General features: G+C 38.2%; 1 long non-coding RNA gene across 1 annotated transcript; it reads left to right on the plus strand.

The window, feature by feature from the left end:
* The first annotated feature begins 1,105 nt into the window (after positions 1-1,105).
* LOC114268136 (uncharacterized) lies at positions 1,106-2,087 on the plus strand. Its single transcript, XR_003631154.2, has 2 exons — positions 1,106-1,183; positions 1,457-2,087. It is a non-coding gene; the product is annotated as an uncharacterized LOC114268136 (long non-coding RNA).
* Positions 2,088-18,056: the final 15,969 nt, after the last annotated feature.

Here is an 18,056-nt window from a genome sequence, read left to right on the forward strand (position 1 = left end):
CTTAAATAAAAACTTGTTTGGTAAAATTTTTGATTTATAAATCAGTGGTCTCAGTTTATAAATTTGGCCAAAAAATGAAAACACAAAAAATGTGTTTCCATTTTGAGTTTTTAGTTTTTTTTTTTTACCACTCAACACTAGCCACCACATGCTACCATTTTCTACCACCGTCTTCCGCCATCACCACCCCCCACCTACCCCCACGACCACCTGCCACCACCACTCACCACCCACCTACCACCACTACCGGCCGCCACCACCCACTCCTCGCCGCCACCGCCGCCGCCGCCACCACCACCAGCCACCCACCACCACCAGCCACCTACTACCTACCCGCCGCCACCACCACTACCACCACCACCACCACCATCACCCACCACCCACCCGCCACCCACCTGCCACCACCACCGCCCACTCACTACCACCTATCATCCGCCACCGTCACCCACCGACCGACCACCACCACCACCCGCCATCCGCCACCCACCTGCCACCACCACCCGCCACTACCACCACCACCACCACCACCCACTCGCTGCCACCCACCACCCGCCACCATCACCCACTCATCCATCATCACCACCCACTACCCACCCACCACCCACCCGCCACCACTACCACCCACCCACTCGCTACCACCCACCACCGTCACCCACCCACCCGCCCGCCGCCACCACCCACCACCACCCGCCATCCGCCACCCACCTGTCACTACCACTCACCACCCGCCGCCACCACCACCACCACCACCACCACCACTCATTCACTACCACCCACCACCCGCCACCGTCACCCACTCGCCACCACCAGCTACCCGCCACCCACCGTCACCACTTTCCACCGCCACTTGCCACAACTTGTCATTTCTCAGTCTTTTTTATATTTTTAAATTTTTTTAAACATTTTGTCAATTACCAAACGCGTTTATAGTTTATGTTTTTTTAAAAGTAAACAAAAATCAGTTTATAAAATTTTTATAAATATAAACTGAAAACGTAAACGTTACTAAACATACCTAATTGTATTCAAATTAAATTGAGTTTCACAAATATAATATATAAAAATATATTATATTTAAATCAAGTCAAATTAATATTTTTTTAACAAATCAATTGGCTCCCACACTCCAATAAAAAGGAGGCGTACCCAACGCATCGAGCCCCCAAACCCTAGCATTTTCAAGGTAACAAAATACCCGTTATCTTTTTCGTTGTTTACTGATCTCGGTTTTCTTGATTTCATCGGCAAATCTGGAATCGGGTAACTGGGTTTGTGAAAAATTGATGTTTTCACATCTGGGTCGCCGACAATTCCCAGTTTGCGTTAAAAATTCCCTCTGGGTCGCCGGAGAATTGACATTTTCCGGCGAGAAATTGAAACTTAGCATTTGAATAGCTTTCATTTTCATTCTTGAATGCTTGATCTAACTATTTTAACAATTTATTTGATTTTTCAGTTGAAGATTGATACAATGCCGGAGTCAAGAGACAGATTATCGAGGCCTGACGACATTACAGCGATGTTTGCTCGTCGGCGGCAATCGATTGGAGGCATAGCGATCCTACTGGATGAACCCGAAGAGGTGGGTTCTGGAACTCCGTTCCGGTGGGGAGCGACGGCGATGACGGGTACGCGTGGAGCGATGGGATCGGCTGCTACACGAGGTGGTGGTGTCGGAAGGGGTAGTTTGGGAACTCCAAGAACTAGAAATAGGCGTGGTGGTAGCCAGAGTTTGTATAGATCGCCGGTAGTGGTGGGTTGAGAGAACACGCCTTTGGGAACAGTTCGGCGAGGCTGAGGACGAGGAGGACGTGGTAGTGTGTGTCGTGCGGGTAACGATTCTTTAAGTCTCCTGATCTATTGGCTGCCTTTGGTTATGTTATATTCATTTCTGTTTTGATTTATTTCCATTAATGTTGTCATTTTGGTGTTTTTAGTTTGATAATGTGTAGGGTTGCGATGAAATTCGGTTAAGTTTAACTCATTTTTTGTTGGATATGATTCATCTGAGGTCATTTATTCTGTACACTGGTTCTTGGTTGCTTTTGGAGATTGCAATGTAGATGATTTTAAGTATCTTGCTTAAATGTGCCTGTGATGAATCTTAAGTAGCATTTAGTGTGAAACTAGTTCAATATGATTCATGGGCTATGTGATATTTGTCCCCTTTTGGGAAGTGGGTTATAATCCACTTCTTCTCTCACAAACAGCTTTTAACCAAAAAGCTGATTTTAATCATCTACCCAAAATAGTCCATATGTTATGAATTTATTCTCAATTATTTAAGGGTTTCATGACCAGTTTTAATCATATTAAAAAGGGGTACTTAGGCCAAGTTTGAGAAGTCCCAAATAATCCATCTTTTTATCTTTTTTCCATCACATCACCTCTCTACTTTTCTGCACATCTTTTTGTAAAAAGACAAAAAGTGTACTTATTTAACTCATTCCAAACAACCCCTTAATAATCAATCCTAAAGTTAGTTCAGTTTAACCATGATGATGATTTTTAGTATTTATCATTTGTGCTAGTTTAGTCTACACGAGAATGAGAAACATGGTTGGAACAATGCATTTCTTGAAATGATAGTATTTTTTGTTTCAACATTTGCAATAGTACTTGTCTTGCAATATTAAATTGGAATTATTGGTTGTCCCTAATTATTGGGTTGGTGAAACCTGAATGAGGTGATGGTTATATTTGGACACCATGGTGTTGTAATCTATTGTTGATCCCTTTTTGTATCTGGTTTATACATCTTTGATTGTTAGGTAAAATCTCAGCTTGGTTGGTTATTGTCCTCGTGGATTTTGCATCCAGTTGAATTTGAACGATAGTCTCTGACTTTGTTCATTTGCATTCATTTATGAGGCTAGAAGTGCATTAGAAAAGCATTAATTTTATGTTGAGACTCTGTTCCAATTTCATCTATTAAGTGAAAAAATGTCAATATGTATTTGGTAATAACGAGACTCCAGTTGAAGTTACCCCTTCCTCTTCTGATGTGTTTCTTAACTTAAGTTCAAGAAAAGAAAAAAAAATTACGTATTTTGTCTCTTTAAGAAATCTTGAATTTGAAGTTCAAAGTAAATTGAAAGCTTTTACTTCATTTCTATTTATGTTTTATACTATATTTGTCTTAATATTACATCATTAACTTTATTGTTCAATTTTCCATTTCTAGGATTTTCTGCGTTACACTCTATCATGCTTGGCAAAATTTATATAGGTCTTCCATTTGTACTCATTTTCCTCAAAAGAAAATCAGACTGTAAAGTTGAAGTTCGTACGTGTTATATTTTATTTTTATGTTAACAACATTGTTGAGACAACAAATTATTGTTTAGAGTTTGGCTAATCGGTTTTAGTCAATTCATGGGCAGTTTTTGCATATAGTTCTTCCATTTGTACTCATTTTCTTCAAAAGAAAATCAGACCGTAAAGTTGTAATTCTTACGTGTTATGTTTTTATTTGGATCTTAACAACGTTGTTGAGGAAACAAAATTATTGTTCTGAGTTCGGTTAATCTGTTTCAGTCAATTCATGGGCAGTTTTTTGCATTTTCCAGGTCAAGTCAGCAAGAAACCATGTTGCGTTTGTACCAAGTGATTTGAGAGCCTGCTTATTGAGGGCCAAAGTGATCTTTAGTCCTTTTGCACCCATTGTTGTTGCTCAACTTGAGCACAAAATTTATACAATCTTTCAGAACAAAAAACCATTGGAACCAAGCCTTGTCAAATTCCTTGTCGGTTAGCAAAAGATGGTGTTTCTGGTTCCATTTGCCTCTTTTGAGCATCATTGTACATTTTTCTTTGGTTGGAATAAATATTACTCACCTACTTAGAATAATGCAAAAAAGAAAAAGAAAAAACAAAAGAAAAGTCAAGTTGGCTATGCTAGGGTTAAGTGCCAAAAATTTACACTCCCTTGCAACATATAAATGATGTATAGGAAGGAGATTTGAACCTGTCTGTTCTGTTTTATTTTGTATAGATTATCTTGATTAATCTAATTTGGAATTGATATTCTTTTATAGGCCATTGAAAGAAGAGCTAGCTTGAGGGAAACCAAAAGCCTACAAAATGAGAGCCCAGTACCCTAGGACCAAAATGTTCTTGATCCTTCTGTGCCTACATCAGGTGCTCAACTCAAGCACGATATTTCTATGATCTCCCCAAATCCCACAGTTGGAATGAGGAAGTCCTTTCCACCATCTGTTGGTAAAGTACCAAAGATATTGCTTGATATCACCAATCAAAATGTTGGACAGCCTGATTGCCTCACCCCCCAGAAGAAGTTCTTAAACTCAATTGACACGGTTGAGAAAATGGTGATGGAAGAATTGAAGAAACTGAAGAGTACTCCTGGTGCTAAGAAGGCTGACCGGGAAAAAAGAGTCCGTTCTTTGGCGTCAATGCGTCGAAAATGGTGATAGAAGAATTGAAGAAACTGAAGAGTACTCCTGGTGCTAAGAAGGCTGACCGGGAAAAAAGAGTACTCTTCAGTTTCTTCAATTCTTCCATCACCATTTTCTCAACCGTGTCAATTGAGTTTAGGAGCTTTTTCTGGGAGTGTGTGTGTTTTTGATTCTATCTGTATTGCTAGTTTGTTTAATTTAATGGTGCCTAGAGATAGAGAGAATGATAGCCAAGAAGTGATAACCAATTTAGTCCAATTAGCAAATTTACAGCTTATTGTTGGCTTGGTTTTTCTTAGTTCATTGTGTGGATTAGTTTAAATCTATGGACTCGGCACAAACTTCACTTTCATGATTTAGTTCATTTATCTTATAAGTTCTTATCTATAAATCATTATAATTCATACAATGTAGTGTTGTTTAAATTGTGAAATTAAATAAATAGATTCACGAATAAATTAAAATATATATATATATACATACCAAGAACACATATTAAGAATTGCAATAGAAATACACAATACAATAAAATTGTAAATAAAGCAAACTGAAGTTTGCACGGTAACAGTTTTCTTAAAACAGATTTCGCCGCCTCACGGGTCAAGTGCTTGAGGAATTCTGGTGTCTGTATCCCAAGATATGATGGTCAAAAATCAGTTACGGCAGAAGCACTTTCTGTTTAGCTTAGCGAACAAAACCATGGCAGTACTCTCTCACTGTTGGAACTTTTTAACAAACTGACTTGTAAAAAGGAAGTAAAAATTTATGTGTTTGAGACTTGACAGGAGGGTCTCAATTTATACATGTATAGGGGAGAGAGGAGAAGCCTCCAGCCTTTATGGCTGGTCACTAATGCACCATTAACCTCTACAATAAAGACAGGAGTTACAAACCCTATTAATGCATTATTAAACTGTGCAATAAAGGCATAAGTTACAAACTCCATTAACTCTTTCATGAAGCTAACTTCATGGGGCAATTTCTTATTTAATTCTCAATGGTTTTTAGTCATTCTATTTGTGGTGTAAAGATCTCATTGCAAAGTATCTAGACCCATTTGGACCCAACACAATAAACGGTTAGGACCCACTTTAATATTAATTAAAGTCACCCAAAAATCATTTTTTCCAACAATCCATCACATGAATAAAAATTGACTGAATGACCTAACAAACGGACATTATTCAACAATAAAGACTTGGAGAGAGTTCAACGGACTAACCCCGACATTAGAGAAGGTAGCTTTGGCTTTGAATCTCTCCCAGTGAAAACCTATCAAGTTTACTGGTTGATCAGTGAATATGACATCTTGAACTGCTTGCCGTTTATGTAAACTGAGACAATAGATTTCACACGGGAATTATTCCTACTACCATTCTGTTCTCATTGGTGTGCCCTGTATGGTCCTGGGCACTAGCCTAGTTCAGTAAGTGGTTTCAAAGAATCTTGGCCTGCCCAATTCTTCTAGAAACGGCTCCACTTCACACTCACATAGGTGACTCTACTTGAGCATCTTGTTATACTCAGCTCAACAGCTTAACACATTAGAGTCATTAAAAGCTCAGAGTCATTAAAAGCTCAGCTTAACCTCTACACTTGCAGGTATCACTGATAGAAGGAATGGCTGGAGGTTTAACCTCCTTAGTGACATACCACTGTTACATGCAATTAGGTTGTCCCATTGAACTTAGATCTTGGGATCTCCAGTCAACTAGGTTGGGTTTCCATTCCGGTAACTTCCAAAGGCCTCAACCCCATTCCTTTTGACGACGTCTCGACCAACACTCGTTTAACCCTTTGGTTAGCAGATCCGCAAAGTTGTCCTTAGACTTTGCATAGTCTGTAAAAACAACTCTATTTGAGAGTAGTTGTCGAATGGAATTATGTCTACAACGGATATGTCTAGACTTTCCATTATACATATAACTCTGTACCTTACTAATTGCAGATTGACTATCACAATGTATACAAATAGCTGGCACAGGTTTAGACCAACGTGGCAAATTTTCAATGAAATGGCGAAGCCATTTAGCTTTTCTCGCTGCTTTATCAAAAGTAATAAACTCTGATTCCATCGTAGATCTAGATATACACATTTGCTTGGAAGATTTTCAAGACACGGCTGCCCCACCAAGAGTGAACACAAATCCACTAGTGGACTTTGAGTCATTTATATTTGATATCCAATTCGCATCACTATAGCCTTCTAGCACCGCTGGATATCGAGTATAATGCAGCCCATAATCTCGAGTGTAGCGTAAATACCTTAACACCTGCAGAATGCCCTTCCAATGAGAAGCATCGGGATTACTTGTGTATCTACTAAGCTTGCTAACCGAGTAAGCTATATCCGGCCTAGTGCAACTCATCAGATACATCAAACTACCAATGATCCTAGAATATTCTAGCTAAGAGACACTCTCATCATTATTGTTGGTCAAGTGCAAACTGACGTCTACCGGTGTCCTAGAGACACTTGTATCTGATTTACCAAATTTCTCAAGTATCTTCTCAACATAGTGAGACTAAGAAAGTACAATTCCACTAGTTATTCTGGTAATCTTAATACTTGTAAGACCCTCTTGGGTTTAGGTATTCTCGCCTTTTGCATGGCACCCCCACATTTGTAGAATTTATACAAAGGCTTTTGGCCTTTTTCGAAAATTCATACAGAGTCTTTAAACAATTCCTTGTGTCACAATGATTATGAAACTCTCAAAATCATATCACAAGAAATACATTCTCAGAATGTCATCAACCGAATTAGGCACCCAAATATATTTGGTCCAACCTATCACTCTAAAGCCAATAGTTTTACTATTAGGAAACACAAATTCAGTGTTCAATAATCTACTATATGGAACTTCATAAGATGGCCAGTAGTCTTATCATTAGGAATCACTAATTTCTCAGCATGTGGTCAGTAGACTTTCTACTATTAGGAATCATAATGTCCTGACATAGGATCAATAGACTCTTTCATTACTAAGAATCATCATGTCTTGACATATGACCAGTAGCCTCTCCACTATTAGGAACCATGATGTCTTGACATGTGGTCAGTAATCTGTTCACTACTAGGAACCACAATCTCATAACTGTGTAACCAGTGGTTTAACACCTCCTAGGAACCACCAGTTTTCTATCTTTGTGATCAATGATCTTGTACTCACTAAGAGCCACCAATTTAAGAATATATTTGGAATCTAAAACTCTAAAAAATATTTACCCACTATAACAGGTTGTCATCTTTGTTTTCAAACAAAGTCACATAGCAATCATAAATGTTATAAATAACACAAGGATACCATACTAATTGCCTCTGATCAATTTAGAAATGTTATCATGCAATCTTATGATTTTCTTTAATCACACTTGATCTCTCTAGATCATCTTTTAAGAATCTCGCAAGGCTTAACGTTGTCAGGTGGAACAACATTTTTGTTGTCACCTCTTGAAGCTATTTTTAAAAAATCACAACAGAATTTCATTATTCTGTTTTTTCCATAAACTAAACTTAACACTAGAAAATCCACAGTTGGAAATTTAATTCAAAATTAGTCTTACCACTTAACCTAGAGTCGAACATGGTCAAGAATGTTCCCAGGAAGACTGGAGGAGTCACAATGGTCCCACTTAAAACACAGTTAACCTTTTGACAAAACTTTTAAGAGCATGTTGACTCCTAATCCATGGGAAACAAATTTAAAAATTAAGTTTTTCAGAGGATAAACCATGTTATAACAAACCAATTCCCAAGCAAATAAAATTTGCTACCATAATTATACCACTCATAAAAGTTAACCGGTACTCCCCGAACTAAGCCCATGAAAGTTAACCGGTACTTCCGGAACTAAGCCCATAATTTCTAAATAAAAATCAGAGATATTTTAGCTAATGCTAAAATTTGATTTCTTTCTTCAAAACCACAACACTTTGGAAATAATCAGATTATAAACCAAAACACTTTGGAAATAATCAGATTATAATCAAAGATTTTTTCCAAACTTCGTTTTCCAACACTTTGGGAATAAAATGATTAAACCCAGATACTTCCTCAAACCCCAAAGGTTTGAAATCAAATCCGTCTTAGTTATCATTTCTGAACAAATAAGAGCTACTCTTTAGCCAAGACTAAACACTTTGGTTTCTATTACAGAAAACCAAACCAAATTCCAAACTTACAAGCAATTTAAAAATTGCTATCCCCAAATACATGCATATAAAATGCTTCTAATAATGCAAGCAAATAAAACTTGCTACTACAAATTGGTAAACAAACCAATTAAATCTCAAGCAAAAAATGCTTCAACTATTTAAATAAAATAGCCAATCCATAAGGATTCTATTTAGTCCAAAAGTCTTTCCACGCTTTGGTATTCCTATTCAACACAAAAGTTGGTAGTCCAAACATTTTTGTTTTTACATCCCAAATACTATATATTTGGTTTTGTATTTGTTTTTCCATTTCCTTTTGCATAAATATTCCTGTAAAGAAAGTTAGCAGAAAAAATCACAACAAAATACAAATAAATAATCTAAGCAAAAAATAAATATAATAAATAATTGAAACCATTTTAAACTAATAACTCCAAATAAATAAGTTAAATTCAAAGTTAATGCACCCAATTAAATAATTTAGATTAATGCACTCAATTAAATTCAGAATATTCATGTACATAAATTCATACAAGTTACAAAACTCTATAACTCCAAAATACATTAAACAAAAATTAATAAGCAAGAATTATAAATAATTGTTAGAAACCAATAACCATTTAGCAATTAACATGCAAAAAATTATAAAGATTAAATCATGTGAGAAAACTAAAAGCTAAAAACTAAATAACATGTCAAAATTTGCATAATTTACAAATATTGAATTTTCAGGAAAAAATCAGTGGACTAAAAACCATAAAATTGAAAGTCTATGAGCATGTGTGAATTTATAAAAAAAAAAAAAATTCAACAGTGGGCACAGTTGTAATAGGCAGCAAGCACATATGTTCTATTGTTTATTTATTATTATAATACCAAATATGCAACTAAAATCAGAACATGACAAACTCAAAAGTCATGCAAATCATATTAAAAAAAACTAGAAGCAATCAACCATAAATTATCTAATAAACGTAAACTAATTATCTAATAAATTGGATTACAACCATAGACAATGAGAAGTAAAATAGTAGCATGCAATCTTATGAATCTAATTATATAATTTATGAAAACATCAAAAATCTGTTTTAAGCTTGTTGTTCAAATTGTGAAATTAAATAAATAGATTCACGAATAAATTAAAAAAATATATATATATATATATACCAAGAACACATGCTAAGAATTACAACCAAATTATAATAGAAATACACAATATAATAAAATGGTAAAGAAAGCAAACTGAAACTTGCACGGTAGCAGTTTCCTTAAAACAAATTTCGGCGCCTCACGGGTCGAGTGCCTGAGGAATTTCGGCGTCTGTCTCCCAGGATACGATGGTCAAAAACCAGCTACGGCAGAAGCACTTTCTGTCTAGCTTAGCGAACAAAACCATGGCAGCACTCTCTCACTGTAGGAACTTTCTAGCAAATTGACTTGTAAAAAGGAAGCAAAAATTTCTGTGTTTGAGACTTGACAAGAGGGTCTCAATTTATACATGTATAGGGGAGAGAGGAGAAGTCTCCAGCCTTTATGGCTGGTCACTAATCCACCATTAACCTCTGCAATAAAGGCAGGAGTTACAAACCCCATTAATGTATTATTAAACTCTGCAATAAAGGCAGAAGTTACAAACTCCATTAACTCTTTCATGAAGCTAACTTCATGGGGCAATTTCTCATTCAATTCTCAGTAATTTTTGACCATTCTATTTATGGTGTAAAGATCTCATTGCAAAGTATCTAGACCCACTTAGATCTAACACAATAGACAGTTGAGACCCACTTTAATATTTAATTAAAGTCACAAAAAAATCATTTTTTTCCAACATGTTGTTTATAAAATATGCGGAGTGCCATACAAATGATTTCCTAATCTTTATTCTAGATTAGGGCCTCAAGTGGAAAATGACCAATCAACTAAAATATGACAGCCAAACAGCACTGCAACAAAATGGAATGCTTTACACACACACATAACTGTTCATATGTTGCTCATAATAATAGCATACATATATATATATATTTTAACAGTGATATTACATGTATCAGTTAGTGTATTAATACTAGTTATGATATTATTATTTACTCTATTTATTAATACTAGTTATGATATAAATTACAAATATTAAAAACTTTTTAAATTATGTTACGTTATTAAATAATGCATTAGTTAGTACACTAATTAGTATATAGAGTATTATTCATAATTTTAATAATTGAGTGTTTGAGTTAGTTTATGCACCCACTATCTATTGTGTGATCCTATTTAAAGCCAAAGTAAATGTTCTATATGGATTGACTTTAAAGAATTTATTATAGTTTGGGTTTACTAATTCAACCTCTTGAGATTAATAATAAATAGTATCTTTTGGACGATGATGCCATTTTTTTAACTATTTTTACACGATTGAAATTGGTCATATAGCGATCCCGGTTTTCCCTCTCATGTTTACTGTATTCCGGACTCGGTTCCATTGATAGTTGTTGTTGTCTGTATTTCATTTTCGTCCTTTAACTCTTTGCATTTGAGTTTAGAATTGTCTTAGGCTTGTTTCAAACAGGTTGGTGGAGCTTTTGTCCCAACTCTTGTTGTCCAGATTTTTAGTGATCCGCTCGAGCGGGTCTTCTTGCGCTCGAGCGAAGTTTGCATACCTTCAGTAGTTTGTCCGTCTGCAAAAATACTGCAGATGTGTTTTTCATGCTCGAGCTGATTTATTTACCCTCGAGCGGGTCGAGCTTGAGTGGGTATCCTTGCGCTCGATTGGATGTTCGATGTCTGGAAAAGTACTGGAAGAGTGTATTCTACACTCGAGCGGGTGTTCCTTTGCACTCGAGCAAGTGGAGTTTTGCTGTTGTGTCTTGGCACCCGAGCGGGTATTCTTGAGCTCGAGCGGGTCCAGTTTTTGTGTTTGACGCTTGAGCGTCCTATTCTCCGCTCGAGCGGGTCATACGTATATCAGTTGGCAGCTGGTCATTTTGGATCACTTTTTCAACTCTCACTCTCTCTCTTACTTTTCAAAAACCTATTTTGAGAGCTTCTCTCATTACATTTCACCTTCTCTCTAAGGTTTGATCTAGTTCTAGTGTGTTTCGAGCCTTGCCCCTTTGCAAAGATTGTAGAGCTTGGCTTGGGCTACCTATCAATCCGAAAATCTTGGGATTTGAAGCACTTTCGATTTTCTTCACCTTCTCTTTTGGGCTCCGAATTTGAGGTAGGGATAACTACTCATATTTATGGTCTTTGACATAAACTTGTTGTCATTTTGATGTAATGTTGAAGTTGGGTAATTGTGGGTGTTATGGTTTCAATATGAAAGAGGGGTTTTGTTCTTTTGGGCCAATACATGTGTATTTGGGTCCTAAAATGAGATTGTAGTTGTTTAATGATAATATTTGGACCTTTGGGTCAATATTGGAAAAATAAGAGAAAGCCCTAATTTTTATTATGAGTTAATTTATATAATAAATTTGGAAATGTTATGGAAATATGAAATTGAGTTGGGAATAATGAAATTGGCTCATTATGTAGTAGAATGGTGGAGTTGGATTTAATAATCACTCACATTTGAGAATTATTGATAATTTATCTGTTGGTGCATTTATTATCTGTTTAGAAATAACTACTTTGGGCTATCGGTGGAGGATAGTCTTGATTGTTGTAGACACTGTATGATGATTAGGTGAATTAAAACTAATCAATTTGAGTATGTCATTGAGTATGACGATTGGAATAACACAACGAATATGTGTATTGATTGGTCATTGTCTATGATGAGTATTTGAATACATGGGTACCGAATCCCGCGGATGAAATTTCCGTAAAATGGCAATTCGAAAATAATTATACATGGGTACCGAATTCCGCGGATGAAATTTTCGTAAAATGGTAATTCGAAAATATTTATACATGGGTGCCGAGTCCCGCGGATGAAATTTTCGTAAAATGGCCACAAGAAAATAATTACACATGGGTGCCGAATCCCGCGAACGCAATTTCCGTGAAATGACAGTTTGAAGTATTGTTGGCATGAGATGTAGTCTCATTTAAGTTGTTTGGCCAGGTTCTGAGCCGTGCTTACAAGTTGAGAATTGGTTAACTAAAGGATTATGGAACTGGATTGTACTGTTTGTTGGTTTTTATGAGTTAAACATTTATCAAGTGCTAATGTTTTAGTTATTGCTCATACTATGTTTAGCATATCTTTACTGGGCGTTGGCTCACCCTATTTGGGACATCATTTTCAAGTGCAGGTGACATGCCACCTCCGAGGACGTAGCTTGGGAGGCTTAGTAGCTAAGAGACCTTTTTGATTATTTTCTGTATTACATGTATATCAAGCTAAGGGCTTATTTTGTGTAGAGTTAGTACTCTCTTTTTGTAACCAAGTGCTGACTTGAAAAGTTATAAGCCTGTAGGCATTTTCTTTTGTTGTCAATATGTAATACATTCTGTAAGAATACTCTGATTTATGAAATGTGATATCTCTTTCTTGTATCATGAATGTCTGTTTTGGGGTTTATTTTGAGGGCGTTACAGGTCAAACTTAAATCATCTTGACCCAAATATTACTCTAGAAGTCAGGGCTAGAGACTAACTTGACCCAAGCTCATGGGTCAGTTTGAATTTGGACGATTTGCAGATCGGTTTAGACTTACTCACCTTTATGAGATTTGGGAAAAAGATAACCCGCAATCGCTCGTAGCGTGGTTTGCGGTTTGTGTGGATAGGGTTCACAGATGGGTGAGCGGTTGCAAACGGTTTGCGGATTGGATTTTTTTCTTCAAAAATTTATTTTTGAGCCTTATTTTTTCCCCATTTTTAAATATTTATTTTGGGTTATTTTCTCTCCATTTTTTAAAATGCTTCAACATTAATAACTAATAAATTAAGATTTATAAAATTAAAAACACAACAAAATCAATTCGTAACACAAACAAATCATTCAAAATCTTAAATCAAATCATAAATTAACACAAGTATATATTTCAAAATCTTAAACTAGAACTCCATATTTATTAAGGAATTTAAAATTCTTAATCACACTTCATTCGGAACAAGTTCAATTATGTAACAATAATAATATAATCAGTATTTATTCAGTTTCAGTCAATATAATACTATTAGCCATTATAATGTTAGAGTAAGTTCAAAGAATAAAGGGTGTTTTGTCTTGGGCAAAAATATTTAAGTAGGATATAGAAATGAAATCAACGGTTAAAATAAAATAAATAAATAAATAAAGTGCAGGCGGGTTTTTGCGGGTATGGGTTAAACCTGTAACTCGCCCGCAAGTTGCAAATATGCCATATTTTAAATCGTATTCGCCTGCATTGTGTTTGCGAAATCATTCATTTATATGCGGGTTGGGCGAATTGGGCGATTTTTGCGGATCGGATAAACCGTTACTCACCTCTAGTTATTTTTGCTTAGTTAAAATTGAACAAACTTAAATGGTTTCAAATCAAACGTTATCCTAAAAGTAAGGATTAGAGGCTAATCTGACCCAAACTCATGGGTTTTGACCTGATTTTACATAATCTTACTCTTCCCCTCATCATTGTCATGGTTGAAATGCATTAATATCTTAATGTTAATTTCCTATTTTTTCAAAAATAAATAAATAAATAAAATTAAACCCTACCTCATTAAATTAAAAAAATTATTAGATTAGATAAGCTTTAAATCTTATCTTTCTTTCTTTTTATTTTTATTTATTTTTATTTTTTATGGGACCCCATAAATCATTATACCTTCCCAAAAAAATATAAAAATTAAAATAAGTACCAAAAACAAAATAAACAGAAAGGCTGAGCTGGCAAAAGTGGGGTCTAACTAACTCAAATCCACTGTGTCAAAAAACACTCTTCTTTATCCAGACATAGTTTTGTTTAGGGATCGCAATGTTCGTTCTCCACATCTCTCTTTCTCTCTCTCTCTCTTCGATTTCCCTTGATCCTCACACCTAGTCTTCTCTAATATCTCTTGTGTGTCCTCTAGATTATCTCTCAATGTTAATGTCTTTCTACTGAGTTGAGAGGGTAATTTATGCATAAATTGGGCCGAGCTAAATAAGTCTATTGGAATGGACTGAGATAGATATAGTCTTGGGCCGAGCCACTGGCCGAGGTAATTATCTCTGTAGCCTTGGTCCTTGGTCGCGTCAGTCCAGTCAGAGGTGGGCTACCAGTGGCCTGGTCTAGTGGTCGTAGACCGAGGTATCAGTGGGAATCGGACCGAGCTAAAGGATAGCTCGACAGGGGGTCATTCCAAAGATTAGGTTGACTGAATTGACCTAATTTGCATCGAGCTGTGTAAGCACGGTTATGTCTTGTGCCAGCCGAGGTATGAGGTGCGACTATCTCACTTAGATAAGCAGTGAGTAAGGAGTTATCAGGATAGGCTTTATCCTTAGGAGTGTGATTCCTAGGAGGACTCTTATAAGGAGAGTTGGAGTCCTACTAGGATTGTGTCAAGTGGAATCTATAAAAGCTCATAGCAGGACCTATGTATAGGTATCACAATTTTTACTCTCAAATACACAGAGTTTTTGTGTCTATTGTCTATTTGCTGAATTAGGCATCAGAGAGGTTTCCGGCACACACCCGCCGGCTAACTCATGTTTATGTTTTCAGGTATCAAAGCAACGACGTTTGGAAGAGTGCAAACTTGGTTAACTGGATTATACGAGAAGATTATTTCGTGCTTGTATAATTGGTGCCGTCTGTGGGAAACACACAAAGAACAAAGCCTTTTGATTAAGTTTTTCTCTTTAATTGAAATCAATGACGCACAATGAAGATTTGTCACAATCTGCTATTGATGGACAAACCCCGGAGGGGGGCAGGAGACGGGAAGGCTTACCTTTTATCCCACTTATGGTAGAGTTAGACCCCCAGCAATGGAACTCCCGGAGGGATACACGGGAGAGACGGGGCTCCAGTCCTCGTCGCTCCCAAAGTCCTGAAAGGCAGAGGCGGAGGTTGGATCCTCAGGTTCTGGAGGATCGTGTGAGGGAGTAAGATGAATTAATAAAGAGGATGGCGGCAGACATAGAGACTATGAAGCGCCAGATAAAGGACAAAAGAGTGGCAATAGAAGAGGGGCGCGGAGGAAACACACTCTCTTACCACTCAGAAGATCGTGACAAACAAGTCACACCATCACAAGTTGAAAGTAGGAGCCTCAGGACAGGCGACACACGGGAGAGACGGGGTCGTTCCCAAAGTCCTGAAAGGCAGAGACGGAGGTTGGATCCTCAGGTTCTGGAGGATCATGTGAGGGAGCAAGATGAATTAATAAAAAGGATGGGTGCAAACATGGAGACTATGAAGCGCCAGATAAAGGGTAAAAGAGTGGCAACGGAAGAGGGACGCAGAGGCAACACACTCTCTTACCACTCGGAATATCGTGACAGACAAGTCACACCATCACAAGCTGAAAGTAGGAGCCTCAGGACAGGCGATACACAATCAAGGACTTCCAGGACTCGTTACTCCAGGTCTGAGAGAACAAGGACTGAAAAGTCCTACATGGAAGGAAGCAGTTATAGGCCCTCACACTCACACCAAATGACGTCTAGGCACACGGAGTTGCCAAGGTCGGCAGACCTACGGACAGTGCTTGAGGAAAGGGCTCAAAGGAGAGAAGACACTGGGCGCGCGACCCCCGCAGAGTCTCTGCACTACAACAGTTGGCACCTAAGACGCATGGGAGTATCGAGGTTGGAAAGTCAGAGCCACGCCTTGTCTATGAACCAGCTGACAAAGTGCTAGCAAGGTTACAGAGTTCGCCGTTCGTTCCAGCGATAGAGAACGCACCATTACGCTCAGGCTTCCACCAGCCCAAATTCACTACTTATGAAGGGAAGTCAGACCCTTACATGCACGTAAGCCACTTTCGCCAGGTTATCCGTATATCGACGGAACGAGGCCCTAATGTGTATCTTGTTTCCTTCCAGCCTTGGTGACTTAGGTTTAACATGGTTTGAAAGGTTGCCAGAAGGTAGCGTAGCTTTATGGGCGCAGTTGGCAGAGGCATATGTGACTAGATTCAGAACGAATACTAAGACGCCGGTGGATATAAACCAGTTACTCTCCATTGACATGGGCAAGAAGGAAACGTTGAAATCTTACAACAGCCGGTATTGAGAGACTTTCAATTAGATAGGGAATTGCCCCACAAACCTCGCCATCGCACAGTACAAACGGGGTTTACCGATAGGCAATAAGTTAAGGGATTTAATGACGATGATGCCGCCCTTCACAATGGAGGCCCTAATAGAGAGAGTACATCAGCACATCCGGGTAGAGGAAGACAGTGCCCACGCTAAAGCAAAATCTGGCATAACAGCGATGCCGGATAGAAAGACTGTAGCAAAAGTCAACACGGTAGAACAACCGAGCAAGAATGGACGTGGCAGGTGAGCCAACCGAGAGGACCCCCAAACAAGGAAGTTGAAAGTCCGCACTGCTATTACCACAGTATTTAACAAACCTATCTACCGAATTCTTAGTGAGATACGCGATGAACCCTTTGTTCGGCGGCCAGCCAAGTTGGGAGAAGTACAAAGAGGCTACGATGAAATGTACCGTTGCACTTTCCATGATGAAAAGGGGCACCGAACTGAAAATTATACACCATTGAGGCAGGAATTAGTGGCCGCTGGTCACTTGGACCAGTATATGGAAAGGGGAACACAGTCAGCCCCCCAGGACCACAACAAGCCGAGTGGGATGCCGATCGACGGTCCACCCCAAGGCATAATCGACGTGATACATGGGATTGTTGAACCTGAGCGGGTATACGAGCTTAGAGGGATGATCAAAAAGGCTGAACACTTGAGGGAGGTACTAAGTGCACAACCTACCGTTAAAAGAGGAAAAACGGAGGTAACGAACGTCATCTCCTTCTTTGACAGGGATCTAACAAGGTTACATTACCCTCACAATGACGCGCTGGTGGTCACTTTGCGTGTCAAGAATTTTGACATCAAGCGGATTCTAATTGACCAAGGAAGCTCGTGCGAGATAATGTACTACGAGACCTTCAAGCAACTAAAATTGGAGGACAAGGACTTGGCGCCTGCAACATCTCCCCTCGTCAGTTTCAACTCAATGCCAGAATGGCCAATTGGCAAGATAATTCTGCCAGTCAAGGCAAGAACAATGACGAAACAGGTGGAATTTTGGGTATTGAAGGTCCCTTCCACTTATAACATCATCTTGGGAAGAGCATGGTTGAACGCCATCCGTTCGGTGGCATCAACCTACCATCAGGCATTATGGTTCCCCAACGAAACCAGAGTGCAAATCTTGTCGAAACATTGCTTCGTCACGGTAAACGGCACTCGGGCTGCAAAAGGGTTTGTATAGGTGGTGGAGAAGCCAGAAAGCAATGAATTGTTTGCAGATGTCGGCAAAGTAGCCGAACAAAAGGTAGTGGAAGACTTGGTAGAGGTGAGGATAGATGAAACGAACC

This window comes from Camellia sinensis, chromosome 12 (assembly GCF_055761805.1).
Source record: "Camellia sinensis isolate YWXY chromosome 12, ASM5576180v1, whole genome shotgun sequence".
Taxonomy (NCBI): domain Eukaryota; kingdom Viridiplantae; phylum Streptophyta; class Magnoliopsida; order Ericales; family Theaceae; genus Camellia; species Camellia sinensis.